The sequence below is a fragment of the Acinonyx jubatus genome, chromosome A1 (assembly GCF_027475565.1).
Source record: "Acinonyx jubatus isolate Ajub_Pintada_27869175 chromosome A1, VMU_Ajub_asm_v1.0, whole genome shotgun sequence".
In the NCBI taxonomy this organism is placed as follows: Eukaryota; Metazoa; Chordata; class Mammalia; order Carnivora; family Felidae; genus Acinonyx; species Acinonyx jubatus.
Window position 1 is genome coordinate 176,010,713 of NC_069380.1, and position 15,705 is coordinate 176,026,417.

Here is a 15,705-nt window from a genome sequence, read left to right on the forward strand (position 1 = left end):
TTCAGCGTTGCCTAAACTATGTTGGTTACATTAAAGACTACATTAGAGATGGCATGCTGGCATTTGAAACTGTGATCTTTTCTCTCCCCTTAAACATGGTCGATTGATTTATTCTGGGTGAGATTAACACCATTTTTTTTTGATTGGCAATTTACCCCATTATTATCAACGATGAAGATCCTTGTTGGTGCCTGTATGGACCGGGGTGGGACGCGCAGGGGGCTGGCGGGGGGGACAAGTTCTATCTGGTCCTGAAGTGTAATCCTGGAGGCTGAGGGCTGAGATTCTTACAGCAGGGGCTTGGAGGTGAGTCATAAGCTCACTCAGACACACACAGCACACACAACTCGTCAGCTCTGAATTTTATAAACTTAACGATGAGTCCCAGGAGTGCTGAGCTGAGCTTTGATAAAGATTTTCTGAGTGTTCCAGACATTTTTTTCAGTCTTCTTGCTTCAATAAAACTCAAATCATGTTTTGCTCCAAGCGTTTGTTCTCTTAATCTTGAAACCCTCCTGCCCCTTTTAAGCGAAATTGAATTTATACATTTCTCATTCATTTACACCTTAGTCCTGAAAATCTTCTGAAAAAAAAAAAAAAAAGAGTCCCTCAAAGAAAATCTTTGAGTATTGCTTGTTCCATTTGATGGGAGATTTTCCAGGTCAAATGACTTGAAAATTCTTCCGCATATAGCATATTTCGGTTCTCTGACCTTTCTCCCAAAAGGAGGGTGTTTTTGAACATGGCCTTCAGATCAGCACATTGGGTGGGTGGGTGGGTGTGTGGGAAGGTGAGTGTCAGATGTACCTCGGAAGCTGGTGGTAGTGGAGATTAGGTGTCAGAAATATAATGTAATTATTAAAAGTCCACAAAGCCATTATGCAGACATAAATCACAATTCTGTTGGTTGTGTGACAGCATAACATTTGCACATTTTCCACTGAGACTGAAAAAAACAAAGAAACTTCTGGGAAATAAGTGGGTCATTTAGATCCCAGAGTTGGCAGAAAAGAGCCCTAAGTGGTATTTCAGGACAGGGAGCAAGGCCACATACGTTAGGGACTCTTGTGTCTCCTCGCCTCCAAAGCAACATTTCATTCCAGCTAAGGCTGTGGCCAGGCTGCAGAGTAGAAATGTCAGGGTCACTGCAGTGTCTCAGCTGCAGGTGGAAATCTCTCGATGATGTTTTAAGTGGACCTCTGTGTCTGTAAAAAGTGTCCCAGGATGAAACTGGATGGTGTACTTAGGTGGCACCAGCAGTCCTCACAGCTCTAGGAGCAATTAGTCACACAAGGCCCAAATCCTGCCACCAGCTAGCAGTCAGGAGGCAGTGGGGAACCTCCCGCCATTTCTCCTTTGGTCTCGGGGGACCCTGCCCTGAAGTTCCAGCACGTGGAGATGGCCAGTTCATGAGTGGTGGCTGCCCTGAGTTGGGGGGTGGGGGGCATGTTGCCCAGGATAAGTGAGTCTCGAATATTTCTGCACGAGATAAGAAGAGCACGTTGGTGGGATTTTGTTACTGCTCTTTTCCACGGGGAAAGGGCACTGCTAGTTTTAAGTTGGAAATACGAAGGTGCAGAGAGGGGTCAAAAAAATTACTCAGAGGAAAAGTAAGATTGCTGTGTGACTAGGACTTCTGTTAGGTTGGGCATAGAATCTTCTCATCAGTGGAAATTCCCTGGATCAAGGTCAGGCTAAGGTGTGAAAATCTTGTCTTTCAGCCTGCGTTTTGAAGGGTAGTTCATTGCTATCCAGCTAACTTGACACCTTACCAGGTGATGGTTTCCAGGCAGAGGGCTTGCTCTGGTGGGCTGGTAAGTGTTTAACAACTGGCATTTGGGGATGGGAGAAAAGCCTGATTGATACCATTTTCCAATTTCTTTGGTGTAAATATTCCCATCAGGCTGTCAACCGAAGTCACAGGATGTGGATTTGGGAAGTGCAGTGCACAATCCGTGGGTATGAGCCAGCTCCATCATATTACTGCTGCTATGCTGGCATATGTTTAACTATCCCAAATTAGTGTGCTAAGGGCCTGAAAAACAATGCATAAAGCAGGCTCAGCTCCAGTAGTCTAACCAAATAAACCTTTTCTTTGTTATCGTGAAAATAAGGTTCTGTACCTCATATAGAATAATCACAAGCAGGGAAATAATGGAGATTGGCCTGGTAAGCTTTTGCTGGAATTCAGTATTAATGTATCCTCCTATTAAGTGCTTGTCTTGGTGAGCTCAGAGAGCATGGTAATAGTTTTAGGATTGATCTAATCATCTCACTGTCCCTAGGAGGCATATGGTTATTAGGCTAATTCCAGCTATAATCATACCCACCTTGTAGTTGTGAATCTAAAGGAGATAAGATATGTAAAGGGCTCTATGCACACAGTAGGTCCTCAAAAAATGTTTTTCTCATCTAATAGTGTGTTATGTCTGTGATTTTAAGGATGATTCTCAAAGGCAGAATCCAGTAATCAAGTCTGTAGATACTCTGTAGGCCACAATTGCGCCTTTTCTGATGGATCTAGTTAATTAAGTGTGCTTTTCTTTAATACAGGAAGATTTGTTTGTTCTGTGATTGACTCTGTCAGAAAGGCACTCAGTTGCCAGCTCAGGTTGGACATTTACTGATTAAAGTGAATATTATCATTCTATATTAACCGCAATGGACAGAAGCAAACACAAGACGCTGGCTGAAAGAGCATCGAGCACCTCGGGCTGCAGATTGTCAGGGAACAGGGCAGAGCATCAGTGGGCGGTGGACACCAGAAACACAGGGCCCAGAGTGTAAAGTCTATGGATACAATAACTGACCGTCACGGAGAAGATTTCCTGCCTCTTCTCCCCTAGAGTTACTGCGTGACTCCATGTCCTCTGCCCTTAATAATCCAGACGGTCAAAATGTGTATTGTTTTGGTCCATTTCTTAGCTGGAGAAGGCTATTGGACATTACCCTCGCACATCCACTGCCAGATGCAGGGAGTGCAGCCAGTTCATCGGAGCGCGGATGTCTGCCTGCCCAGAGGCAGGGAGAAGATGGCAAGGTGTCATCTGTGGGACTCAGCTCAGAAGCCTCTTAACTGTGCACTTAATAAATGAAGCCTTGGCAGACATACCTTGAATTATTAATGGTGTTATTCAGCTTTGATTGTTTCCTTCTTTTGGGGAAAGGTTATTCACTCAAATGCCTTTGATTAGACTATACAATACATCACAATTGGGCATATTTTATGTGCGACTTTATGGTGATAATAGTTCTGTCTCATTTAGAAGCAAATCAGACATTATGAACTTCGTGATTTATTAATGTATTGATTTCTATAAATGTCAGCGCATCTCACATCCCGTCAGAGAGCCCGAGAGCAATCAGTGGAGAGCCAATAAAAATGTAAAATGAAACCATCATAAAAAAAAAAAAAAAAGGAAATACGGCCTGTTTCAAAGCCCTGCTGCCTCTCTGAATTGTTTCAGGATCCAGATCATTACCATGAAGGCATCTCCCCCACCCCTGAGGAAACAGCCTACACGAAGCTGTCAGGGGAAGCTGTGGCCTGTTTGTCTGTTCTGTATTGTGTCAAATAAGAAAACAAAAGGCAAAGAGTCGGACCTAGAGGGGCCTCTGGACTCAGTGCCCAGGCTCTTCATCCTGGAGGATGCAGGAGGATAATGGGGTCCCTTTCCATCAGCTTTGCCCCATTACAACCTACCAGCTTCCTCCTGAGGGATCTTCAGGGTAAAGTCTAGATTCCCCAGCACAATTCTGCACAACCACCCTGCATGGGTCTTCTGCAACAGGCGCAGTCCCCTGTCTCTGCCAGAGTGTGTCATCAGCTGATCTCGATCTCAGCCACCCTTTAAACCTGCCTCGAGAGCCATCTCCTCTGGGCAGCTCTCGCAGACCACCGCAGGGAAAGCTCTCTCTGTCCAAACTCCTGAAGCGCCTGCTGTCTCTAACCGTCCTCCAGCAGGTATCAGAATCTACCTTTGGGTGTCGCAGAGGTCAGTTACGGGAGTGAGGTGGGGTAGGATAGGGTAGGGGTGGAGAGACTGTGTCTTGTGCCTGTTTTTGTTCTGTTTTTATTTTTGGTACCTCACTTTTACGATGTCTAGAGCCACTCTGCACATAGTAGGTGCTAAGCGCTCATTATTTGCTCTAAGTGTGTAGCATTACGAGAAACTAAATAGGATATAATGTTGAATCCTGAGAAAGCTGCCAAGAGAGTATCTGGAAAGTATTTGGCTAATTTAGTGGCTAATTCTGTCGTCTGACAGTTTAGTTTAGAAATCCCAATCTGGCAGCCCACGGGGTACAGTTGTTGTTTCACTTCTTTTAAATGTGAGTTTTGACAACATTTATTGCACATAAAATATGGGGTTTTGGCTTCTCTTTAGAAATTGGAATTTATGTCTGTGTGGGCCTGCATTACCACATTATCACATGGCAACAATTGGCTGGAGCTGAGGAGCGGCTGCTTGCTTCAGATACGGCACATGCTCGCTAGTAAACCACAGTCCCCACTAGTCCCTATTACATACCCAGAACTAAGACCGAAGGGCAGTCCTCCATTATCACTCATTCACATTACCTGCCTCTATGAGCCCAGTTTAACCACCCCTTTCCCCTACCCCATATCATATTTTTCCAAGTGACTGTTGTGTATTTTGTGATAATCTAGAAACATGACAATTTCATTTTTTTGGGTCCCAAGCAGCATGGAGCAAAAAGGGATGCCCTGTGATTAGAGAGGACCTCTGTACAGATTCAGGCTGTGTGAACTTCTGGCTCAGTGCATTTCAGCCTTCGATTCTAATAAGCCACTTTTCACATCACACAGCTCCTATGAAGTAAGAGTTATATTGTTCCCATTTTACAGAGGAGAAAACTGAGGTGCAGAGAGGAAAGAGAACATATTAATTTTCCCATTTGAAGAAATGGAATCAAGAGATCTTATGAGACCTCCCTGAAATCACAAAGATGGTGGGCAGAAGAGCAAACACTGATCTCATCATCTGATTAACACTCAGATGCTTTCTGGCCTAAGGGACCATCCCATGGGTCTCCCCTGGCCTCACTCCTGTTTCTTTGTGGTTGTTGCTCTGTCTCAGCAAGACAGGGACCAAATTCCTCTGCCCAAGCTTCTCGCGCTTGTCCGCTTGAGAATTTGCGGAGGCCAGTCCGAGCGAGCGGGCAGGAGGGCAGACACCAAATGGTTTCAAGGGTCCCTCCCCCAGCTCCTCCCTTGCCTCAAGCTCTTTGTCATCCTTTTAGCATTTCCAATCTTGTTTCCCCTTTCTGAGGACGAAAGCAACCTTTGCTCTGGGTGACAGGCTGTGTAAGTCACAGGGCATATAAGTTACAAAGAGATGCTCTTATCCTGCCCTCTGACTTCACAGATATGGCTGCTGGGGCCCAGAGAGCAAAGTGGACTTATCCAAGGTCACACACCGGATTCCTGACAGAGCAGGATTAAACTCAGGTCGGTCTTCTTTTCATAGCACCATTCACTCATTCAACAAATAATCACAGAGCACCTACTGAGGGCGAGCCACTCTTGTAGGCACTGGGGGTCGGTGCATAGAGCAGTGAACAGAGGTGGTGATGTGTCTCCTGTCAATGAAAACAAAGCAGGGTTCCAGGACTAGAGAGAAATGGGTCACGGGGGTCATCATTTTATACACGATGGTTGGGGAAGGTGGCAGCCGAATTCAGCATCAGCGAGGGGAATGATGATGGTGAGCTTTGCAGTCAGAACAGTCAGACTTGAATCCCAGCTCTGCAGCTCAGCAGCTGGTGAGTGTGACCAAGTCATTTCCAGCCTACAGGACTCAGTGCTCTCAGTGGTACAGTGTGCTCAGCAGCACCCACCTCCCCACCTGTTAGGATCAAGGAACCACTTCAGAGTGGGTGCCTGTCATGTTGAAGGCATTCAATAAAGTCCCTCCTCACTCGTTGGGGAGAGCTGGGGCTCAGTTTCCTAATGGGTGTCTCTGTTCAGCCGAGCAGCTTGCAACCTATGGAGAGCCCACAAAATACTCTTAGCAGTCAGGGTGGCCGGCTGGAAGACTTGTATAGTTTTAAGAGGATGAATGAGCCAGGATTAATTATCTGAGTTAGTTTGTGAATGTTAGTGGGTCACAGGGCTCTGAAGCTTTTTAATCTGAGGAGTAGTGGGTGGCAACCACTAAGCCTAGAGTGATGCTTTGCTGGAATTTTCCGGATTGGAGCTCTGGCTTGGAATTCCTAGCTCTTCTAAATTCTTTGCCGAGAGACAGCAGTATTTCTCCTCACATGAATTTCAAAGTGCCTTACCAGAAAGCTTCAGTTGGATCATAGGAATCTTTGAAAATTAAATCTCACATTTAAGAAACCCAAATAGCTTCCAGTCATGCCTCTCTGTGAAGCCTTCCCCGACCTCCCTACCTGCATCTCAAATCCTGAAACACCTTGTCTATAATGATCACTTCTGTAGGATTATGGGATGAGGGAACTGGGCAAGGAGGCATACTTTCCTTTTCACCTTATCGCTCATTACTGCTTGAAATATTTTTAAAGCTGTGTGTACGGATTGTTTTGATAATTTTAATGTTACAATTGAAATCATGATATTTCAGGTGGGATAATGTAAGTAGATGCTATTTGTTTCATTGTGAAGATGGTCCTAGCAAGTCTGGTCTAGTGCATTTGGTGTTCAGTTGTGTGTGTTGTGATTTTTGTGGAATAACACCTTTTTTTCAAACAAAACATAATCATTTGGTGATGACTAGTGCTGTCACCAACTATTTCTGGTTCTCTTCCTTACAGGCACATGTTGGGATGCACTTCCAGCCCCTTTGAAGTTAGGCACGATCATGTGGCTAGTGCTGGCCAATCAGATGAGAACAGGAGTGCTGCTTGTGTCCTTGCCTGTGGGCAGATATCAAGTAAGTACTTTCTGAATTACAGTTGAGGGAAGTGCTATGGAGGGATGCCTTGTGGACTTAAACAGGTAACCACGGGGTTCCTCTGTGGCAGTCCAGATGCTGAGCCAAGAACAAGAAGGGGATGGCCAGGTGCAGTGAGGGAGGGAGCGGTCTCTCCAAGGACTCCCAGATGGGAAGGAGTGAGCCTGCTCCAGGGCAAGAGAGAGGGTGCGGTTGTGTCTGGAGGCAGGGACTCCATGAGCAAGGGACAGGGGAATGAGAGGCGGACATGGACCGTATGGTGCTGGGTCCTGGGGTCACGTTAACAGTTTTAGTGGTGTCAAACAGCAAAGCAAGTAGAGTACAGAAGGCTTTCCTTTTTGAGAAGCCAGTGGAGAGTTACGAGTTATAGCATTAATCACCCAATGAGAGCTGATATTAATCATAAGAGAATAGAGATGTCTTTGGCCCCTCCCGACTTGTGGGGACTTCACAGAGAATGGCTTTGCAGGGTCAGTTCTCTGCCTGATGGCTTTGCGTCCTTCCTCTCCTTGCTGGCTCATTGCAATGGAGAGCCTCCATTAATCACATAGGCCCAAGACCTTAGGCTCGGTCCCAGCTTTCTGCAAATGAGTGACAGAGAAGAAAGCCTGTTTCTCCCTATGGGTTAATAAAATCCACAATGTGAGATATTTGAAGTTTCTGTTGGAATGCCAAGCAACCTGGTAATTGCTGTTTAGAACGCCAAAGGTGAGTCAGGCTTGGCTGGAGACCTGACTCCAGGGCATCAGGAATATTATAAAGCTGGAGAAAATCTCCCAGGACTAAAACTTCTTCTAGCTAATCTGCAACTTACTCCTTTATTCTTACTTCAGTTAGCCCATACCTTGTGGAGGGGGGGGTTGGGGAGGACAGGTTCAGTTGTCATTGAAAGGGAGAGATTAAATATGCAAAAAAGGGGGCAGCTTGGGTGGCTCAGTCACTTGAGCCTCCGACTCTTGGTTATGGCTCAGGTCATGATCTCATGGCTCATGGGTTTGAGCCCTGTGTTGGGCTCTCCACTGATGGTGCGAAGCCTGCTTGGGGTTCTCTCTGGCCCTCCCCTGCTAGCTCTCTCTCTAAAACTAAATAAATAAACTTAAAACAATATTTAAAAATATGCAAAAAAGGTATAATAATAATTAAAGAAAAAGACGAGGGAGATAGGAAACAATAGGGGCCAGGATTAAGGATATAGGTAATTCCATACGCATTTCAAATTATTTCTCAGAAATATTCCCAGAAGTGGAAAAAAACAGGTTTTGTAAAACAGGAAATTATCTATCAATCTATCATCTATCAATCTATCATCTATCTATCTATCTATCTATCTATCTATCTATCTATCTCTAAGCTATCATACATAAAAACTTTTAGCAGTTATCACTGAGGGTTGGGGCTATGGATGGCTGTTATATTCTTTGTGCTCATGTGTATTTTCTAAACTTTCTGCAACGAGTAGGTACAGATCTCTAATAAGAAGAAATCCAAAAGGTTATTTTTTAAATCGACTTAAAGAGCAGATGGGGAGTGCCTCAGAAGCCCTGGGACTGGGGGGTGGGTGGGGCTCAGAGCCCAGAGCCCAGGGCCTTTTCCCTGAGGAGAAGCCCAGGCAGCCAGGCGGGTGAGGGTGGAGTGCCTCCGGCTTGCAGCCTTGGCAACAGGTCAAGTTTACCAACCCAGTTTCAACACTGGAAAATGGTGGGGACGATGCTTAGTTGGCAGGGCTCTTGTGAGACTCAAATGAGGTAGTGAGAGTGGAAGTGCAGCTGGCAGGGAGTCTACGGTATTAAAGGGGTTGGACAGGATGCCCTCCATTCTGGTAGAGGCACTTCTGAGACACTGGGGGGCAAGGGTAGGGTTGCGGGGGACAGGGAGGGGGAGGGGCCAGTCTTCCACGGATCAGAACGGTAGCGGACATTTTAGAAGCATTTCCTGGGTACTGGGCCTGCATCTAGTGCGTCTTGTACATTATCTCGCAGAACCTCCCCAAACCCCGTGAGCTCCATCCACCCTGCTTCCCCCTTGAAGAAGCTGGGAGACTTAGAGATGTGCGGTGTCCTGCCCAAGGCCACAAGTGAGTAAATGGCAGACACGAGGCTCAAATCCAAGTCTGCTTGGTAGTAAAACCCACGTTCTTGGCTGCTGTGTTATATCATATCAGCTTATAACCACAGCGAACTGGATTAAAATGCCAATTCTGCCAGTCGGATGTGATCCTACCCATGTCTCCTGGTCCTCATGAGGACCCAGTGTGAAAAACACATGTGTCAGACCTGTGCCTGGCGCCCAGCACTCCTTGTCACTGGGGGTCCCCTCGTTCCCTCATTTGGGTCCCCAAGAGGACATTCCCACAGCACTTGGGTCTTTTGAGGAAGCGTCTCAAAACGACGCTGCTGAAAAAGCAATTTTTTTGCTGTAGCTGTGTGGATAGATTTTTAATATTTAATTAGGAAGACCTTCTGCTTGGAGAGAGGGCAGGACTTGTTATTAAATCCCCGCTGCTTGGTCTCCCTCACTTGCCCGTGGGATTATTCATTCATTTCCAGTCACACAATTTAATATTGCAACAGCTAATGGGGAGATGTTGATAATTTGTAAAACTGGTTGGTCCCAAGGCCACTGGAGAAGCTCCTCGCCTGGGCCTGATTCCGGGGGCTACGGCAGATTCTCGGGCGATGAGGGGGCCGCCGAGCTTCCTGTTCATTATCTGCAACATTCATGAGTGTCTTCTGAGATACCATGTGGGGGGCCACGAGGATTAGAAAGACCTCCACCACACAGTTTTGTCTTTGAGGAGTTACGACCCTGGGACACCTGAACGCATCACAGGGTTTTGTGTTAAAATGTGTACTTGGGATTTGTTTTAATCAGGTACAGTAAGACATGCAGAAAGGGACCGTCACAAGGGAAGAAGTTTACACTCAGATCCCTACAAACAGGAGGCATGGCATGCGAGGCCACACAGGGAAGCACCAGGGGCAGTCAGGAGGCAGAGAGGGATGAGGGGACATCATGGCCCAGAGCCTCGATTGGCGTATTCGTGGGAAAGAATGGGTGAGGCAGGGTAGGTATGCTGAGTAAGTTTAGGACTGGAAAGTTGGAATGATCTTGGCCATCTCTAGGCGGTAGGGGTGTCCCTAGCTGTCTGGTACCCGACTCTGTGGTGGTTTAGAGCAGAGGGAACACTGCCTAGGTGTGTGAGAGCTAGAGAAGAGAGATGGTTGGGTATGGGCTCCGGATTGCTGGGTTTGTGTACCCAAGGTCCACTTGCAGGGGAGTCATTGCTATCCCTAGGAATTAGCCAGCCTGGGGAAGAGCGGTCTCTCCAAGATCAAAGCCCAGATGCCAGAGTATCAAGAAAACGGAAAATAAAAAAAATACAGCCGGTAGAGTTTGGTTTTGCAGTTAGGTGTTGAGTTCCAAACGCCTACTTTGAGGGGCGACTGTGTGGCTCAGTCAGTTAAGTGTCTGCCTTCGGCTCAGGTCATGATCTTGCAGTTTGTGTGTTTGAGCTCTGCTTTGGGCTCTGCACGGACAGCTCAGAGCCTGGAGCCTGCTTCAGATTCTGTGTCTCTCTCTCTGCCCCTCCCCCACTTGTGTTGTCTCTCTCTCTCTCTCTCTCTCTCTCTCTCTTAAAAATAAATAAACTTAAAAAAAAATTAAAACAAACCAAAACCAAAATGCCTACTTTGAGATTTCTTAGCTGGGGCATGGGGCATGAACATCCCTTGGGCCCAGTGCTATGCACCGAGCATCTCTCCCCAGGACTATTGGAAAACTCCAGCCTCCAGCCTGTGGCCTCACTCTACCAATGGGTTCTTTGCACGAACAGGCAGAAGGCTCTTTGTAAAGCAGTCATTCACAGAGCACTTAACTGTGGGTTATCCAATATGTGCCAGACAGTTTGACAGTGTGACTACAATGGTGGGCAAAGACAGGTATGGTTCTTGTCCCCAGTGACATCACAGTTCGGTGCATGAGGGACTTCACCTAAGAATCAGACACACATATAAGGTTGTGACTGTGAGATGTACTGCAAGAGGGGAGCTGTTTGGTACTACAGATGGAGTGGCAGGGGCTCCGGTGCAGGGGAGGTAGTTAGGGGAGTCTTCCTTGAGGGAGTGAAGGTGGGCCTGAAATCTGAAGGAGTGGGAACTTACTAGATAAAGGAAAGTGTGTGTGTGTGTGCGTGTGTGTGTGCATGTGTGTGCGTGTGTGTGACATTCTAAGTGCAGAGGGAAGACAGAGGGAGCTTTTCAGGAACCTGTTGTGTGGAAGCTCTGGGGAAGGAGAAAACAAGATGTTCAAAGGAAATGCATCTGAATATGTCCCTTGCTTTAAAGCCTTCAAAGGCTCCCCACTGCCTGCAGGAGGAAGGCCAGCCTCCTTAATAAGGCCTGGAAGGTCTTTCATTATCTGCTCCTTGCTTAGCTTTCAGGGTGTGTCTGTTGCTTCCCTCCTCTGCATTACCCAGCACCACACGTACTCACTCTCTAGAAGTACTTGCTGTTTCCCCAACCCGACTTCCTGGGTGACACTTTCATACCTTTGCTCCTGCTCCTCTTACCTCATGAGGAGCATACCTCATGCTCCTGCTCCATCTAGCACCTGATTTCCTTCCCTTTGCTGGGTTATTTCTTGGGTTTCCTTCAAATCTGTCCCATTACACTGCACTCCTCCAGGGGACACTATTTAGACTATAGTGTGAATGACTCCTGCTGGAGTTGTATGGGTCCTCTACAAAATGTCACCTCAAGGGCTACTTCCTCTAAAATGGAAGTTTTTCTTTCTTTCCCAGACAGCATCTTTACGGCAAGATCTCTCTCCTGCAGCACCCACTACATTGCATGATAGATACAGAGGCCTTTCTGTCTCTCTTGACCATGGGCTCCTTGAGGGGATGGCGAGTTCCTTCACTCACTTAACAAAGGTATATTGAGCTTCTATTCTGTGCCAGGTACTGTTCCAGGTGCCAGCAACATGGTCACAAAGAAGTCAGGCAAGTCCTCTGTTGAGCGTGACTGACACATTAACTCAATAATCACACGCACGGATATGCAATTATGCATTGTCTTGAGTACTCAGATGAAAAGAGTGGGGGCAGGGTGAGGAAGAAAAACCAGAAGGAACCTGGTGTGAGTTAGAGGGAGGGAGAGTCTGCAGACCTGGGAGCAGAAGTGTAAAGATGAGAAAATGTGGTAGGAAGGGTCTCAGAAAGCAGGGACAGCATGTGCAAGGGCCAGGAGAGGAGAACGAATTTGGTCTTTTGAGGAACCAAGTAGAGGCCACGTGGTGGAGCAGAATGACCAACGTGTCAGGTAAGATGGTAATTGGTCAGAGCAGTCAACTTAGGAGTTTTCTCTTTATTTTTTTTTTTTTAATGCTTATTTGTTTATTTTTGAGGACGAGAATCTCAAGCAAGCTCCACTCTCATAATGGAGCCCAACACGGGGCTCAATCCCATGACCATGGGATCATGACCTGAGCTGAAATCAAGAGTCAGATAAATATTGAGCCACCCAGGCATCCCAGGATTCTTATCTTTAAAGCAAAGGGAAGGAGAGTTACCAAGTTTATAATTCCCCCAAGCCAGAAACTCACCCAAGTGTAATTAACATTAAAATAAACAACAAATTGTTAGCATGTTGACACAATGAAATGTTGCACAGCAATTCGAATGAGTTAACTACCCCAGCGTCCAACAATATGGATGAACATAGACTGCAAAATGCATGTGCGCTGTTACAAGTCAGGAGAGCCGTTATCTTGGGGGACAGGTGACTGGGTTGGAGTGAATAGGGACTTCTGGGATGCTGTAATGGTCCTCCTCTTCTTTTTTTTTTTTTTTTAAATCTTGGTATTTGTTACACGGGTTCTGGTGCATATTATGGTTCAATGAGAGGTTTTTGTTGCTGTTTGTTCTGTTGTGTTTGTTTTTAGTAGATGCAGAAAGACCTGCCAGGAGACAGTTGCAACTGGCTGAAAAACGTTAACTTTGAAGGAGACCAATGAGGGGCAGATTTCCAGTCTCTCCAGCAGATAGAGTCCACCAGACCTGCTGATGTAGGGGAGGGGAGCGTGAGCGAAAGGGATCGAGAGGTGATGAGGAAGCTCTTCCAGGCTTGAGCAATTGGGTGGGTGTGTTGGAACTGGGGTGTGCAGTGGGGAGGGCTGGAAGGGGGCTTGTCACACCTCCCTCTGTCTCCTGGTGGGAGCAATGGGCTGTTCCAGGGATGGGTTTGGTTAGTGCTGATGTACCTTTGGCTCAATTGTAAGTCAATAACCTGATGATCAGTGCTGGAAAAAGAGCTGGTTACCACCCTTGCTTTCTACACATCTCACCTTCTTAGAATAGTTCAGACTTATTCTCCAAACTCAACAGCTTTTTGTGGCAGGGTTCCTGGACGCTTGTCAAAGGGACAGAACGTATTTGGTCTCTTGTAGGTACTATGCCAGGTACTTGGGCACATGGGGGTAATAGCTTCAGATGTTTCTCCTGATTCTAGATGTTAGGAGGAGAGGAAGGGACATTTAAAGAGAGCCTCTCAGTGCAAGTTGCTGTGTCCGGTGGATTTCATACCCTGCATTATATACTCCTTAAATAACCTCACCAGGATTACTCGATAAATACCCATCATTACGGCTTGGTTATTAGTCATCAAGTAACAAAGCTGGAATTTGAACTATGTCTGTTTTTTATTTTGCCGTGCTGATTCTGTCTGATCAAAGATGAAGGTCAGGGGATCAATGGTGTCTCACAGGGTAAGGGAGGCCACCCTCATGTCTCAGTCTCCATGATGTCAGCAGGGAACCCCAACGCTTAGGAAGTGCTTGGAGATCTCCAAAAGAGGGCAGCTCTGAGATTGTGTTTTGCCATTTTTAAAAAACATTTACCCATAATGTCTCTTTATAGGATAATAAAAATGAACCATCTGTGGTTCATTGGGAAACATGTCTCAGGCTTATTAAAAATATATGAATTTTTATTTTAAGATGGGATGGCCATATTATTCAAAATTGTAAGCCAAAATGTATTATCTATTATTAATTTATTTTTAATAGACATCTTTCTTATAGATTAGCATTCTAATTACTTCTGAAAAAGTGGGCAGCAGCGAGGCGAGGTTTCCAATTAAAATTGTCCTGAAGATAAATGGAGGGCTTGGGCTGAGAGACGTCACCCTTTCCCCGTCTGGGAGCAATCACATCTGTCACCCACAGAGGGGCCAGGCCAGGCTGTCCGTTTGTGCTAGATCGGCCCCAAGAGTTTGAGGTTCTCCTCAGGAGTGAATGGGGGTGCTTCCAATGGTGCTTTCTGGAAAGGGCTGCACAGGTGAAGGTGAAGGCCAGGGGGAGAGCCGCCTCCAGTTCTGTTGCTTTCCCTCCTTTCAGCTGCTTGCCCTTCCTAAGGCCCCTACACTGCCTGCCTGCTCGTCCCTCTCCAGGCAAAACCCCATGTGCCTGCTGCAGTTGCTAAAGCTCACGTTATATGACAGGAGAGTGTGTGGGCTCTTTCAAACCCTTATGTAATTGAAACATCTCTGCATTTATAGGTTTAAAAAAATTTTTAATGTTTATTTACTTTTGGGGGGTAAGGGGCAGAGAGAGAGACGCAGAATCTGAAGCAGGCTCCAGGCTCTGAGCTGTCAGCACAGAGCCCAACGTGGGGCTTGAACTTACGAACTGTGAGATCATGACCTGAGCCGAAGCCGGGCGCTCAGCTGACTGAGCCACCCAGGCACCCCCACATTTATAGTTTGATTGAAGCTCAGTCACATCACTTCCAATCAGGTCACGTTGATGGCAAGCCTTCTGCTGTCAGATATTTGAATCTGTCAACTGGAGACGTGGAAAGGGTTGGATGCTGTGCAGAGGGAGTGTGGCTTGAATCCCATGCCTGTCACACACTTGTGTGGCTTCCACAATTTCATTGCCTGCCCAATGGCATTTCCTCATATGTGAAGGACACTCACTACTTAGGGTCTTCCCAAGGATTAGGTGGATACCCAGAAGTGTGCATTTAGTCGGTGTGCAACAGGTGTGGTTCCTGCCTTTTCCCCTCCTGTCCGTGTGTGGACTGGGTCACTCTGCTGGGTGTCGGTCTGGCACCACTTTTATGGGACAATGTGTAGGAGGTCTGGCCCCTTCCAAGAAAGACCAGCATAGGGCAAAGCATGCTGAACAACATCCCTCAATCCCCTGGTTCAGTGTTCTTTGCTGGGCTGGACATTTCCATTCTCTGGGCTTCAGTTCCTTCTGTAGTAAAAGGGGTGGGGTGGACAGGGACCCTGCCTTTCTACTTTGTAGCCTTACCAGTACTCTGTATTTTTAGTTTACTAATCAGTTATGGATCTAGTCTTCAGAAACATCTCCAAAGTCACCTTGAACCTATGCTATTTTCCGTTTATATTAATTTTCTCTCAAGATACTGAGTTTTATTAAGTTTATTACTTTTGGGGGAGTCAGAGTTCTTTTCATCAGTCTAGTTTACTTCTTTTAACCTTCTGATTTTACTATATTTTAGATTTTCTCAACATTCTTGTACTTGTTTAACAAGCACGTAAATATGTCCATGCTCTCTGTATTCAGATTTTAGGAAAAAGATGTGTAGAAAAGAAGTTTAATGAATTCCTACTATGTGAAGATATGCCGAGTGCTTTCACTATTTGTGAAATCTCCTTTTATCTTTCCAGAAATCTGGGGAGGTGATGTAGGGATCCTCAGTTTGCCATTGGACAAGCTAAGACTCAGAAAGCTTGTGTGACTC

General features: G+C 46.2%; 1 protein-coding gene and 1 long non-coding RNA gene across 5 annotated transcripts in view; one reads left to right on the forward strand and one right to left on the reverse strand.

The window, feature by feature from the left end:
• The window catches only part of KCNIP1 (potassium voltage-gated channel interacting protein 1), a 341,859-nt gene that overhangs the window by 24,058 nt on the left and 302,096 nt on the right, over window positions 1-15,705 (reverse strand). The window lies entirely within an intron of this gene.
• Window positions 4,894-14,387, forward strand: LOC113592651 (uncharacterized). Its single transcript, XR_003412573.2, has 3 exons — window positions 4,894-5,473; window positions 6,799-6,917; window positions 12,882-14,387. It is a non-coding gene; the product is annotated as an uncharacterized LOC113592651 (long non-coding RNA).